Here is a 12,955-nt window from a genome sequence, read left to right as displayed (position 1 = left end):
ATGCTTGGTATTATTACAATAATATTTGAAACACACTGTATACTAGGAATTTGAATAGTGAGAAAAATTAAATGTACTGATAAACATTTACAATCTAAATCTAACATTAACGCACTTAATAAACAGTGCATTCCAAAGTAGCCAGCTTGGGATCCCTGGGTGGCGCAGCGGTTTGGCGCCTGCCTTTGGCCCAGGGCGCGATCCTGGAGACCCGGGATCGAATCCCACGTCAGGCTCCCGGTGCATGGAGCCTGCTTCTCCCTCTGCCTATCTGCTTCTCTCTCTCTCTCTGTGCGACTATCATAAATAAAATAAAAATTAAAAAAAAAAAAAAGTTTTTCCAAAGTAGCCAGCTGCTCAACAGTGTGGGGTTTTCTTCCATTATTGTATTCTTTTAATGTGAGGAACAAATTTAAAAATTGAAGTAACTATGTAAAAACATGGCAATGTCAAGAAAATAAATTTTGGGGACACCTGGGTGGCTCAGTGGTTGAGAGTTTGCCTTCAGCTCAGGTTGTGATCCTGGGGCCGGGGGATAGAGTCCCACATTGTTTCTCCCTCGGCATATGTCTCTGCCTCCCTCTCTGTATCTTTCATTTAAAAAAAAAAAAAAAAAAAAAAACCTTTAAAAAAATATAAGGTTAAATTAAAATTCACTTAATTTTTAATTCAGTGAAACTTTACAACTTCCTTCCAATAAGAGTTTGCACCCTGATAGATAGCATTGTCTTTTTTGGAGGAGAAATGATAGAGAAGTAGCTAAAATTATGTCACACTACAGTTTGTAAACCATTGAAGTCAATATAAAAATGTTTATTACAAAGTATTTACTTTATGTTTTCTCTTTTCTCTATTTTCTCTTATTCATATTTGTTATGTACACACATGGACTTGGATGCCCGATGAACATAATAAAAGAATAATCCTACTTGCTGTGTATTTTGCCTCTATTTGGCTAAAAGTGTTAATAGAAATTTGAAAACTATATAAGTTGGAAAAAAAAAAAAGAAAACTATATAAGTTGGCCCTGCTTTACTAAATTGTTTAAATTAACCTCAGGTTGCTATACATTTTATGTGCTGCAATAACCAAGAACTCTTAGATGCAAACCTGATTTGGATTTGAACTATTAACTACTGTTTCTAACAGTTTGGATCTGTAAAAGCAAAGGGCTGAGGAGTCCACACATTTGATAAATCCAATTTTAGACAGTAAAAATATTCTCAACAAGGAGCTTGTTACCTTTTAATTAAAAAAAATTCCTTACATTTTAGATAAAAGTATTTAAATGTTTTCCATCTTGATTATTGCACATTTGAAAATTATCTTCCCAACTTAATCAAATTAGGTATAAATAATACTGACCTGTTATCTACCATATAGTCAAAGTTTCTCTTTAAAGAAAAGCTTTAACAAAGTAAAAACATGTAGTTACAACTTTCCACTGTCACATGATCCGAAAATGAATTAAAGACTGTTTTCACTACACAGTAATTTCCTATTTGCTGGCTGATAAATACAATAACTCAAAATGAGTAACTTAGTAGTTCCTCTTATAAAACGTGTTAAAATTACACACGGTGACAGATGTTAACTGCATTTATCATGATAAGCAGATCTTAATGTACAGAATTGTGCAATAACTGATGTACACCTGAAACTAGTAACACTGTCAATTATACTTCAATGAAAAAGCTTTAGAACTATTCCTATATTTGCCCACCTTATAGTGGCATAAGTCAGATAAGGGAAAACCCAACATTTCAAGGAATCAAGAGCACCCTGTAAGATACTTAGATGACATGATGATCATCAATATAAACTGTACAGAGTGCACGACAGTATCTTTTCTAACACTTCCTTAATGAATTCAGGCAAAATTGGTCAAACTAGGTTCCTACGCTGCTTATACCAGCCCTCTTTCTAGGAACTGGAGGAATTTACTAGTCATCAATGAAGTTCTAATCACCATCAGACTTGTCTGGAAAGAACTGACACAGTTCCTAACCATTTCAAAATTCTCATATTCACTTGCTAGCTCATTCTCTACTGTTATTTGTTAAGCCGATTTCTTTCTCCTACTTTTCTCAGTGAATACATAGAACGTACAAAAGCTCAGCTTTCATAATGTGAAGAGGTAAGAAAGGGCCACAGAGTTCCAACTTGAAGATTATGAAGTATACAGATGTATCTGTAAGTAAAATAAAGCCACGAGAAGAAAAATTTTAATGTATTTAACAGGCACCATGTTATCCCTCAAAAAACAAAAGAAAAACAACTGGCTGTATTCTCCTGTTGATTCGAAACAATTACTTCCCTTTCTCCTAAGGGAAGAGTGGAGGATCTATGCTTTTGTAGAAACACCTAGCTGCTCTGAATTACAGGTTTAAGTACTGCTTGAATAATTCCAAGACTGGAGGGCCTCCAGAGACAAGGATTAGCCACCCACCATAAATTCCCGCTCACAAGATTCAGCTGAGATATCTAGCAGGCGTCATCTGATAAAGGGACCTTGGCAAAAGCCTACACAGAATTACAACAACTGCTTCAGATAAATCTATTCAACTTGTGGCAGTTAACTCCTGCTTTGAATATCAATGCTGTCTGGGGAAAAAAACAAAAAAGGTGATAAATTTTAAAACTGTCACGGACAGTTTTCTCCATTTTCCTCCTGAATGAACTAGGGAATAAGAGGGTGGATTCTGTAACCATAGTGTAATTAACATAGAAATCTTTAAAATTTTGGGCAGCCCGGGGGTAGCTCAGGGGTTTAGCGCCGCCTTCGGCCCAGCGCGTGATCCTGGAGACCCGGGATCGAGTCCCGCACTGGGCTCCCTGCATGGAGCCTGCTTCTCCTTCTACCTACGTGTCTGCCCCACCCCTCTTTCTGTCTCTCTGTCTGTGTGTCTCTCATGAGTGAATAAGTAAAGTCTCTTAAAAAAATTTCTTTTCAACTGGGGGGTGATTCAGAAATTATACCTCCAATTCTGGCTGCGTACAATTTGTTGATCTCGGGGTTAGAACGTGAATATGGCTAGTCCTCAAGTCAACAAAATCCTATTCCAAACGCTAACCAAAGAGGAGAGGATATTCCGAACTCTATCCAGAACGCATCAACTACAATGCTAAGGCTGAAGCTTTCGGGGAAAACACATCACGGATGTTAAAGCTAATTGTATCCCCAACTCCACAAGAGCCTAACAGCTAAATTGGGTACACTCGAGCGGTCTTGATGAACTCAGCATCACAGTGCAACAGTTCAACTTCACAGCCTAAGTGTACGTAGAGCAACGACTTTGACGCCGCAGACCTAATATTAGCTAAATCAGAAAAAAAAAAAAAAAAAAAGGTTTCAACGCCTCTGCCCATCAGGAAGGGCCGCCGGGCAAGTGAATCGCTGTTCCCACGGTGCAGCTGCAATCTTCCCTAGGGTTTCTGAGTCCCTGTGGAGCCCTTCCACGCCTGTCGAGTTAACCACGAGGTACTGAGCGGTCACGTGGACGGCTCGTGACTCCCACTGAGCCTCGTCTCCTCCCCGTAGCAGACGGAAAGTTAGGACGGGGGCGCATCCGAGTGCCGAGGGAGCACGCGGCGCCGGCACGAAGACAGCACCCCGAGTGGAAGCGCAACAAACGCCAGCACCTCGCCCCTCTGAACGACTCCCTTCGCGGCGGCGCTGGACGGCCGGCGGCCGCGGGAAGCCCAACTCGCGGCTGGGAGCCCAGCATCGCCGCGCACCACTCGGGCCGGCCTCGGCGACGCGCGGGAACGGCCCGGCCCGCGCACGCCCGCGCCCCGACCTGGGGCCGACCAGGGGCCGACAGGTCTCCCCCGCGCACCAGACCGGGGCAAGGACGGAGGAGGAGGAGGGGGGAGGACCCGCTCGCAGAGGAACCGGCCACGGAAACTGACCTACGCGGTCACCCGGGCTCCCGGGGCTCCCGGGGCGGGGACCACGACGAGGAAACGGCTGCGCCACCGGAGGGCTTGCGGCCCTGCTGAAGGACGGTCTCCGGGGTCCCGGCGCCGGGAACGGGGCGGAGCGACAGACGGCCGAGCGAGGCTCCGCGAGGTGGCGCCGCCCCTCCGCCCCTCCGCCCCTCCGCCCCTCCGCCCCTCCGCCCCTCCGCGCCGCCTGCCCCGCCTGCCCCGCCTGCCCCGCGAGCGCGCCCGCCCGCCCGCGCGCGCCCGGCTTATTTGTGGCGGGCCCGTGCGGCACGTGACCGTCGCGGGGCACTCGAGGCGTACGCCCGGCGCCTCCAGGGCCCCGCCCCCCGCAGGCCCCGCCCCCCGCAGGCCCCGCCCCCGCGCGCTCCGGTGCCGCCTGGACCACAGACGCCGGCTCCAGGCTTTGCCAACCGCTCCCCGGAGGGGCAAGGCCTCGCGCTCCTCCCACCACACCCCGACTCGGAAGAAGTGGGGCTGACCCTCAGGAGCTGTGGCGGGGAGATGAAGCAAATATAAATCCTGGGCTAATGCTCTGGAAATTTATTATTAACAAATACATCACCCAGCTGCCCGTATTTTTTTTCTGCTTTGGTTGCGCCTTTACCCGCAGGGACCTAATTGGCAGTGTAAATTAGCCACACCCTTTCTTTCCCTTGTCAAAAGATGGTCTTAAAATGCCATTCAGGGGTAATTGTTTTAAGACAGGTACCAGTGAAGGATGTTGAAAGAGATGAGGACTTAAGAGAATTTCCATCGCCTCCTCCCCACATCAAATAATCCTTCATAGAGTCCACCTCTTCAGAATCGATACATATCAGGTCTAGCCAGAGGACCAAATTACACAGTGTGCAACATGAAGTTTCAAACTGCAGCATAATTGCAATTTTTTAAAAAATTATGCATAACTAAGAAACACGAAATTCTAAGCATAAGAAAAACTTTCGGACTTTTTTTGTATTTTCCAATGTATTCAGTGACTTTTTTGTAATAAAAAAATAAAAATGGCTATCATTTCTAAGGGACTGTACTTTTTCTCTCAATTCAATTTTAGAAACATTTATCGAGAACCTATTATTGGCTGGTTGGTCATTGCCCTACATGTGATACATCAGGTGGCAGATTCCTTAGAATGTGTTTGGTGAACACAAGAAGCCTTGCCTGTATAACCAGGCTAGTATCATCTTTTATTAACAAAAAAGGCACTTGAGTAGCACAATACTTCAACTGCAAAATGTGTGCTGAGTCAGTCATCACAAAGAACCATCAGGATTTATTTTCTAAGGATATTGAATCATCTTCACAGCCAATGAAACAATTTTCCACATAATCTCATGAAAGGCTTCATTCTCACTATGAAATTTACTACTCATTTTTTCAATTCACTGTACTCTTTTCTTGGGTCAGTAAATGAAAACATCCTAGCCAATTAGGAGGATGAGGGTAATAGGAGATAATCATTATTATGTTTACTAATAAAAGAAATTTCAGGAGCCTGGGTGGCTCAGCAGTTGAGCTTCTGCCTTCAGCTCAGGGCATGGTCCTGGAGTCCCTGTATGGAGTCCCACATCAGGCTCCCTCCACAGAGCCTGCTTCTCCCTCCGCCTGTGCCTCTGCCTCTCTCTCCCTGTCTCTCTCATGAATAAATAAATAAGATCTTTAAAAAAAATAATAAGAGAAGTTCCAAACTTTTTTTTTACTTTTTTTTTTGAGAAGTTCCAAACTTGGTAAGATCACTAACTGTTCTGTATTTTTACAGAAGTCTCTGGTATTTACATAAATCTTTAGGAAATGAGATCTCTTTGCCATTCTTATTGCTGACTAGGAAGATGAAAACACAACAAAGAATTGTTGACAATTCTTATTGTAGAACACTGCTGCCTAATCAATTCTATTAAACGTCTCCTTCTTGGAGGAATTCTCTGTAGTGGAGATGTTGGAAATGATGGAAATGTTCTGTAATTCTATCTTGTCCACTACAGTAGTCACTATACAATATAGTAGTCACATGTGCCTACTGACCTCTTGAAATTTGGCTAGTGTGTCTAAAGATCTGAATTTTAAAAAAAGATTTTTTTTTTATGACAGTCACAGAGAGAGAGAGAGAGAGAGAGAGAGGCAGAGACACAGGCAGAGGGAGAAGCAGGCTCCATGCACCGGGAGCCCGACGTGGGATTCGATCCCGGGTCTCCAGGATTGCGCCCTGGGCCAAAGGCAGGCGCCAAACCGCTGCGCCACCCAGGGATCCCTGAATTTAAAATTTTAATTTTAATTAATTTTAATAACCACATGTGACTAGAAGCTACCATATTGGTCAGTGCTGTTCTAGAACACCAAAATATTACCAAATTTCCCCCAATCACATCAAACTTTTTTTTTTTTTTAATTTATGATAGTCACAGAGAGAGAGAGAGGGAGAAAGGCAGAGACACAGGCAGAGGGAGAAGCAGGCTTCATGCACCAGGAGTCCAATGTGGGATTCGATCCCGGGTCTCCAGGATCGCGCCCTGGGCCAAAGGCAGGCGCCAAACCGCTGCGCCATCCAGGGATCCCCTCAAACTCTCTTTTGAGAAATGTTTGGCAAACATAGAATCTCTGGAAACAGTTAATAAATATTTTCTCCAAACTCTTTTCTGAGCTTATGAGAAGGTAACTATTTTAATTTTGCAAAAGGGGCATGTTAAAGCAACTATGTCATCCCTGTTGCAATGCACATAAATAGGAATAGAAGTGGAAGCTCTGGATGTATGGAAAGGGGTTTTGGGTGTAACTAAGCCTTTTCTCTGCTATTCCCAATTGAAAAATTAATCAGTTCTTTAGACCATGAGGCACTTCAGAGTTACCCACTGCCTAGATCCACCTAGTATTCTTTTGTTTGCTTGATTCAACTTAGGAGCCTTTCTACCACTACCACCGTTTTCCTCCCCACATCCCAACAAAATTCCCTCCAGATTATGGTACCTGATGTTTGTATCTCTGCAGTGTTCTCTTAAGCCTGAAACACCCCAGAACGCACTTTGTGCATTGTATATTTTAAAAACACTGCCCGGGTGCCACTGTGACTTTAAAGTGCTACAAGAGCACACTACAGGCTTGTTAAATCTTATTAAAAGGAAGATTTTATAGACTGAGACTTTGGGGAGGGCTTTGGGTAATTACTGCCTGGAATGTTGAAAAGTAGGTCAGATGCCATCAGGCAAATCCAGATAAATTGTTTTGTTGGGGGAAATTAAACTCCCCTATACCTACACATTAAGCACTTTGTAGTTATTATTAACTCCAGGCCATAAATGCTATGAGGTCATTGGAGGCTTTTCTCTCTTAAAAGCTGACTATCTAATTTTTTTTGCTCATTTGTGCCATTATATCCAGTTTATTTAATAGCTAAAATAAATGAGCTGGCCTATATTCAGATTTTAAATTATTTTTATCTACACTTAATTCTGTGCCTGTCCCTCTGTTTCTACAGGTGTCACACACAGATGGCTAAGTAACTAAACTTCTACCAATGATTGGTTTTGCCAAATCCCCACACAAAAAGTTTAGAAAACCCCCTATGCCTATAGCTTCTTGGTCGCAAGTGACAAGCACTGACATTGGCTAACTGAAGCAAATAGGGAATGTATTGCAGTCCCAAAGAAAGAGCTCAAAATCTGGCCTGGTGAGGGCAGGACTAGGGCACTTCCAGGGATTAGAGTGGGAGAAGCTAGCCTATAGCTTTTCCGAGGAATAAGTTCTGATGATTTTTTTCCTCCTATCCTATTGATCTTCAGGCAAAATTAAGAAAGAGGGGGAGAGACTGACTTTGGGCTCATAGGACAGGACACCTTTGTTGACAGTCCCACAAGATTACCTTCCATAGGAGAAGTAGTTCCCCACCTACAAACACACACACACACAGTCATGGTGCCATGCTATAACCAGAAGAAGGGGCAATGGTTGATGGGCAGCTACCATCACAGAAATGCCCATTACAGCCTCTTTTTTTTTTTTTTTTTTTTTTCCATCAAGCCCTTCTCTTTCATAGCTTTTCCAATAAGGCTCCTTGGGCAATATTTCCACCTTTGCCTCTAGCCCTTAGCTCTTTTCATTATGAATCACCCTGCTTTTCCATCCGGTGTGCCTGACAGTCACACTACCCCTTCTTAGAAGTCTCAGTGAGTCTGTCCAACCCACAACCCTGTTTTGAGAGGAGGCACGGGGTCAAGGCCTAACCAAATAGTACCTTTCTAGCAGGCTTACTAAAGATCTGGTTGAAAGGCTCTGCTCAACAGAAAAGCTCTCTGCTGAATAGGATTAAACTATCTAGATTCTTTCTGGGTCTAGCTGACTGTGAGTATACAAAGTATAGTCTTTAGCCAGGGTAGATGCATAAAGGCATCGAGGAAAGTGAAGGCACAGAATAAACAGAAACCATGGGACAAGCAAAAAGGAGAGTAGAAAAGATGACCAGGAATAGATGCAAAAGTGGAGAGAGAATGACAGAGACCTCAGAATGCAGGAACTGGGAGTAGGGAGCAAAGGGTTAGGCTCCCTGCTGAGAGGCGACTAACTAGTGGCTGCTTTTGTGTCTTCGTTAAGCTTTTAGAGCAGCATAGATGTTTCTGCTTTTATCTGTCTTGTTGCAACAAATCCTACTCTTTATGTGATGAAACCTGAGCATCACTCTATTCCTTGAACCCAGAAAGAACCTAATATATCACCACTACCCCCTTCCCCACATTCTTCTCTCTTGTTCATAACCTCTAACAAACAGCCCTGTCAATACCGCCTTTCTTTTCCATAGCCACCCCAACCTTTATGGTCTCTCCTGCTCCCTGATCTTCTGAGCCTTCTAAAATCCATCTCTTGGGGATCCCTGGGTGGTGCAGCGGTTTGGCGCCTGCCTTTGGCCCAGGGTGTGATCCTGGAGACCCGGGATCGAATCCCACGTCAGGCTCCCGGTGCATGGAGCCTGCTTCTCCCTCTGCCTGTGTCTCTGCCTCTCTCTCTCTGTATGACTATCATAAATAAATAAGTAGTAAATAAATAAAATCCATCTCTTTTCCAGATCTTCACTAACCTCCACTATCTGTTCCTGAGTCACCTTTCAACACCTGATACAGCCAGATCAAAGGCCCTACTCTCCATGAGTTACCATAGCATGATATATTGGTTTGTTGATTAAAGTAGCAAAGATCTCAGCATGGAGATTTGATGGAACAATCTTTGGTCCTGAATTGGAAGTGTAGATCAAATCACAGACTTCTGGATCTTAGACTTGGAAGAACCATCAGAAATCATCTAGTCCAACCTCAAACCGAAAGCCACATTGTCCTAAACCACAATTCTGAAAAGGTATTTCCCCAGCCTAAGGCTGGGAAATTCCTAAAATGGGCAGATCACTGTTTCCCAGTGTGGCTCAAACAATTCACCCCTCTGCCCACCAACAGGATTACTGTTAGAAGTTTCTCCTGCTAAGGCAAACGCTGGCCCCACACAGCTCTCACCTGTTGGTCCTCTAGATTAAGCCTTTAATTCCCTTTTCACAGGCCATTCTTCTAAAAAGTTTAAAAAACTTATGGGGATCAAATAGCTTTTTATGAACTTTAAAATACACTACAGATGTACAGCGTTAGATTCTCTCCATTCCATCAATAAAAACTTCTCTCCTTCATCTTCATGCTCAAAGAAGTAAGATTCCTAGACTGCCAGATTGATCCCTCATAGTACAATTTGACGGGGAGCAAAATGCACCACCTCAGAACGTGCCACTTAAGCACATGGATATTTTCAAGCTGAAGATAGGCTCCAGCAGATTCAGGAAGAGATTTTTTTTTTCCTCCTTAACTGCCTAAAATAATTTAGATCAGGGGCCTGTACCAGGAAGAGAGCTAGTACTACAGATAACTTTTTATATCAGAAAAGACTTTCAGGCATGGCATGGCAAACATGTTTACCCAACATTTGCTCTTCTCCTTTTTTTTCTTCTGCTTATCTTTCTCCCTTTGAAGCCCTGGGCCTTTCTCCCCTTCTCCTTAGCTCAGGATGGTATATAAGCCTCAATTACCTGACTGCAGGGGAGTCTCATATTTTCATGGGGCTCCAGTAGGTACAAAATTTTTCTGTTAGTCTGTTTTATGTCAGGTTAATTATTAGACCAGCCAAAGAACCTAGATGGGAAGAAGGGAAAAGTTTTCCACCCCTGATAAGCTCAAACTACTCCCCCACACTAACTTGCTTATTGTTAGAAGTGCTACTTGAGGCAAATGCTGCCTGCACACTGCTCTGACCTGCTATGTTTAATGATCCTTTCATAAGCCTTTTTTTTTTTCTAGAAATGTAAAGACAACTAGCCTGAACTGCCTCGATTTTCTTTTTCAGGTTTATATTTCCAGATGCTCCAGCCTGTCCTCATGTTCCAACTGGTCATGGTATTGTGATATGCAGTTTGTGATTTTATCTTTTAAAATTTAGAGCCTAGAATTAAGCAAATCACGTCTGCTTCTATGAAGCTAGAGAATAGAGAAATCTTGTTAAGTTCTATTATATGGCCTTTTTCCCCCATCCTTAGTCCTTCTGATCTCTCTACTGCCCTCTGCTGGTAGTTTTTTTCTCAACTACTAGAGAACCGGAGAGAAAAGAGACATTGCAGAAAGGGGCCAGGGCAAAGAAATACAGCAAAAATGTGATGCATTTATACACAAACTCTTGGGCTCTTAAAGTTGGAGGCAATAATTTTGGAGGCAAAGTATACAACGAAAACTAACAAAGAAGATAAACCACAGTACCACTCCCAGGGATTTGGGAAGAGTAGATCAGTAAGGATTAGAATATTCGGAAAAAAAAAAAAAAGAATATTCGAGAAGACATTTGGAAGTGATGGGATGGACACTCCGCCTCCGCTTTAGATAGGAAACACCAGGAAGTGGCAATGAACACATTCTGCATAGTAACTTTGAAAGAGGCAGCAAGAAACTTAACATTTGAGAGTTTCTTTTGGGTAAGATCTTCGGGCTGGCAGTGGATTTATGAATCACCCACACATACCCATGACACAGCATAGGATTACCAATAGAAAGAAGATTGGGATAATGACACATAAAGACTTACCGAAGCAGAGAATATGTCATTCATCATGGATTAACTCATTTATTCATTAGGCAGTAAATACACATTACTTTAGTAAGTGACATGATTTTGTGAGTGAATACATGCTCTAGGCTAAGAAAGAAAAGAAACCCTGACAACACGCCTTGCTTTCAGGAATTTAATCATCTAGTCATGCAGATAAGACACTATAAAACTGGGAATCCCTGGGTGGCTCAGCAGTTTAGCACCTGCCTTTGGCCCAGGGTGTGATCCTGGAGTCTAGGGATTGAGTCCCACATTGGGCTCCCTCTGCCTGTGTCTCTGCCTCTCTGTGTGTCTTTTGTGAATAAATAAATTAAAAAAAAAATACACTATAATACTAATGAATCAGCAGGTATGCCATGAGACAGATTAAGAAGAATAAGTTAAAGTTTCGATAGAGGAGGAAAGTTCTGTTTTCCTGCCAGGGCTATCAGTGAATGCAAAGAGATGGCTTTGAAGTTAAGTCATTAAGATGGCTAGGATTTGAACCTGTGGAAACAGGTGAGGAAATGGCATGTTAAGCAAATAACATCGTCTGAGCAAAACCAAGGGGTGGCATACAAGCTAGCATAGGGCCTAGCACGTAGTAAGCCACGCTACAAGTGGGTGAGGCTAAACTAACTTGGATAAACACCTTAGCTCTGCCTAACAGTCTCCTGTTGTCCACTAGCAGCTCTGAGCTGAAGCTGGAGGGGCAGGGCAGGGAAGGACAGGTAGGTGACAAGTGGATGGTTGAAAGCTTGGAGGTGAGGCCTGGGCTAAAGATATCAACTTGTGCTCATATGTGCAGAGGCGACATAAAGCCTTGAGGCTTGCAGGATAAGGCCTAAGGAACAAAAAGAACAGAGTGAGAATAAAAGGGGCCAGGGCTGAGCTTTGTATCCTGCCCTTCCTCATATCCCTTACCCCACTGGCACCCCTGCACTCTCAACAGACGACTTCACCTCCTATGCTACCAAGGAAACCAAAGCTATTGGATGAGAATCCCTAGACCTCTTACCACTGAGGCACCAAGCTTGCTGGCACCCAACCCCCTTTCTCACATTTCCTTTTCTGTTGACATGTCTAAGGCCAGAGCCTGCACCTGTGTTCGTGGCCCCTCCTTCTCCCGCTTCAGTACCTGTGTTCCATCAACTCCCTTTCTCCTGGATCTTCACATACTCTCACATGGGGCTGCTCTAGGGCAGCATGGGGCTTCTCTAGCCTGTGCCATCTTTTGCAAACCCACCTGCCAGAGAGTAGTACCATTTCTCTTTCTTCCTTCACAGAATTAAACTATTTGACAGAGTGCTCTACACTCTCTCCATTTCCTCTTCCTCTCTACCACTTTCTGCACTCTAGCTTCTGCTTCCGCTACTCCACTGAACAGGCTCCCACTGACAACACCAAAGGTCTCCTGAGTGCAAAACCCAATGGACCCTTACTATTCCTAACATTGACCTTTGGCAGCATTTGACACCAGTGACCCTTTCCCTCCTCCTGAGAATGCTCTCTTCCCTTAGCTTCTCCAAGCTCCTCATCCTTGACCTTTCCCTTAAAAGGTCAGAAGTTCTGCCCTACACTCTCCCTCTCCTCATACCCTTCTTGGGTGAGGTCATGTGTTCCCATGGCTTGATAACCTTCTGCATGCTCACATCTCAAACCTGTAATTGGTTTCCCAACATCACTCCTGAGCTTCTGACTCATATACCAATTCATCAGACTTAGTATAGCTAAAAGAGCAATTTCTCCTTCCCTACCATCCCTGCCCTAAAGCCTGCTCCCCTCCTTAATGTTTTTTTTCCCCTCCTTAATGTTTATTCTCTTTCTCACTTCTCCCTCCATTCTCCCTTTCCCACCCTTTTCTCTCCCTACCCCCCACCACAGCCAACCCCAATCTATACTATGTAGTCCAAGG

The 12,955-nt window shown here is 43.7% G+C and overlaps 1 protein-coding gene across 2 annotated transcripts in view; it reads right to left on the bottom strand.

Moving 5' to 3' along the window:
* OSBPL1A (oxysterol binding protein like 1A) overlaps positions 1–4,046 on the bottom strand; it is a 228,127-nt gene extending 224,081 nt beyond the window's left edge. For both annotated transcript variants that reach the window (XM_025429282.3, XM_035718484.2), the window contains exon 1: positions 3,913–4,046. The gene's annotated coding sequence lies outside the window, so the exon portion shown is untranslated. The remainder of the gene's footprint in view (positions 1–3,912) is intronic.
* Positions 4,047–12,955: the final 8,909 nt, after the last annotated feature.

This window comes from Canis lupus, chromosome 7 (genome assembly GCF_003254725.2).
Source record: "Canis lupus dingo isolate Sandy chromosome 7, ASM325472v2, whole genome shotgun sequence".
Taxonomy (NCBI): Eukaryota; Metazoa; Chordata; class Mammalia; order Carnivora; family Canidae; genus Canis; species Canis lupus.
This window is presented reverse-complemented; position numbering and strand designations above follow the sequence as displayed.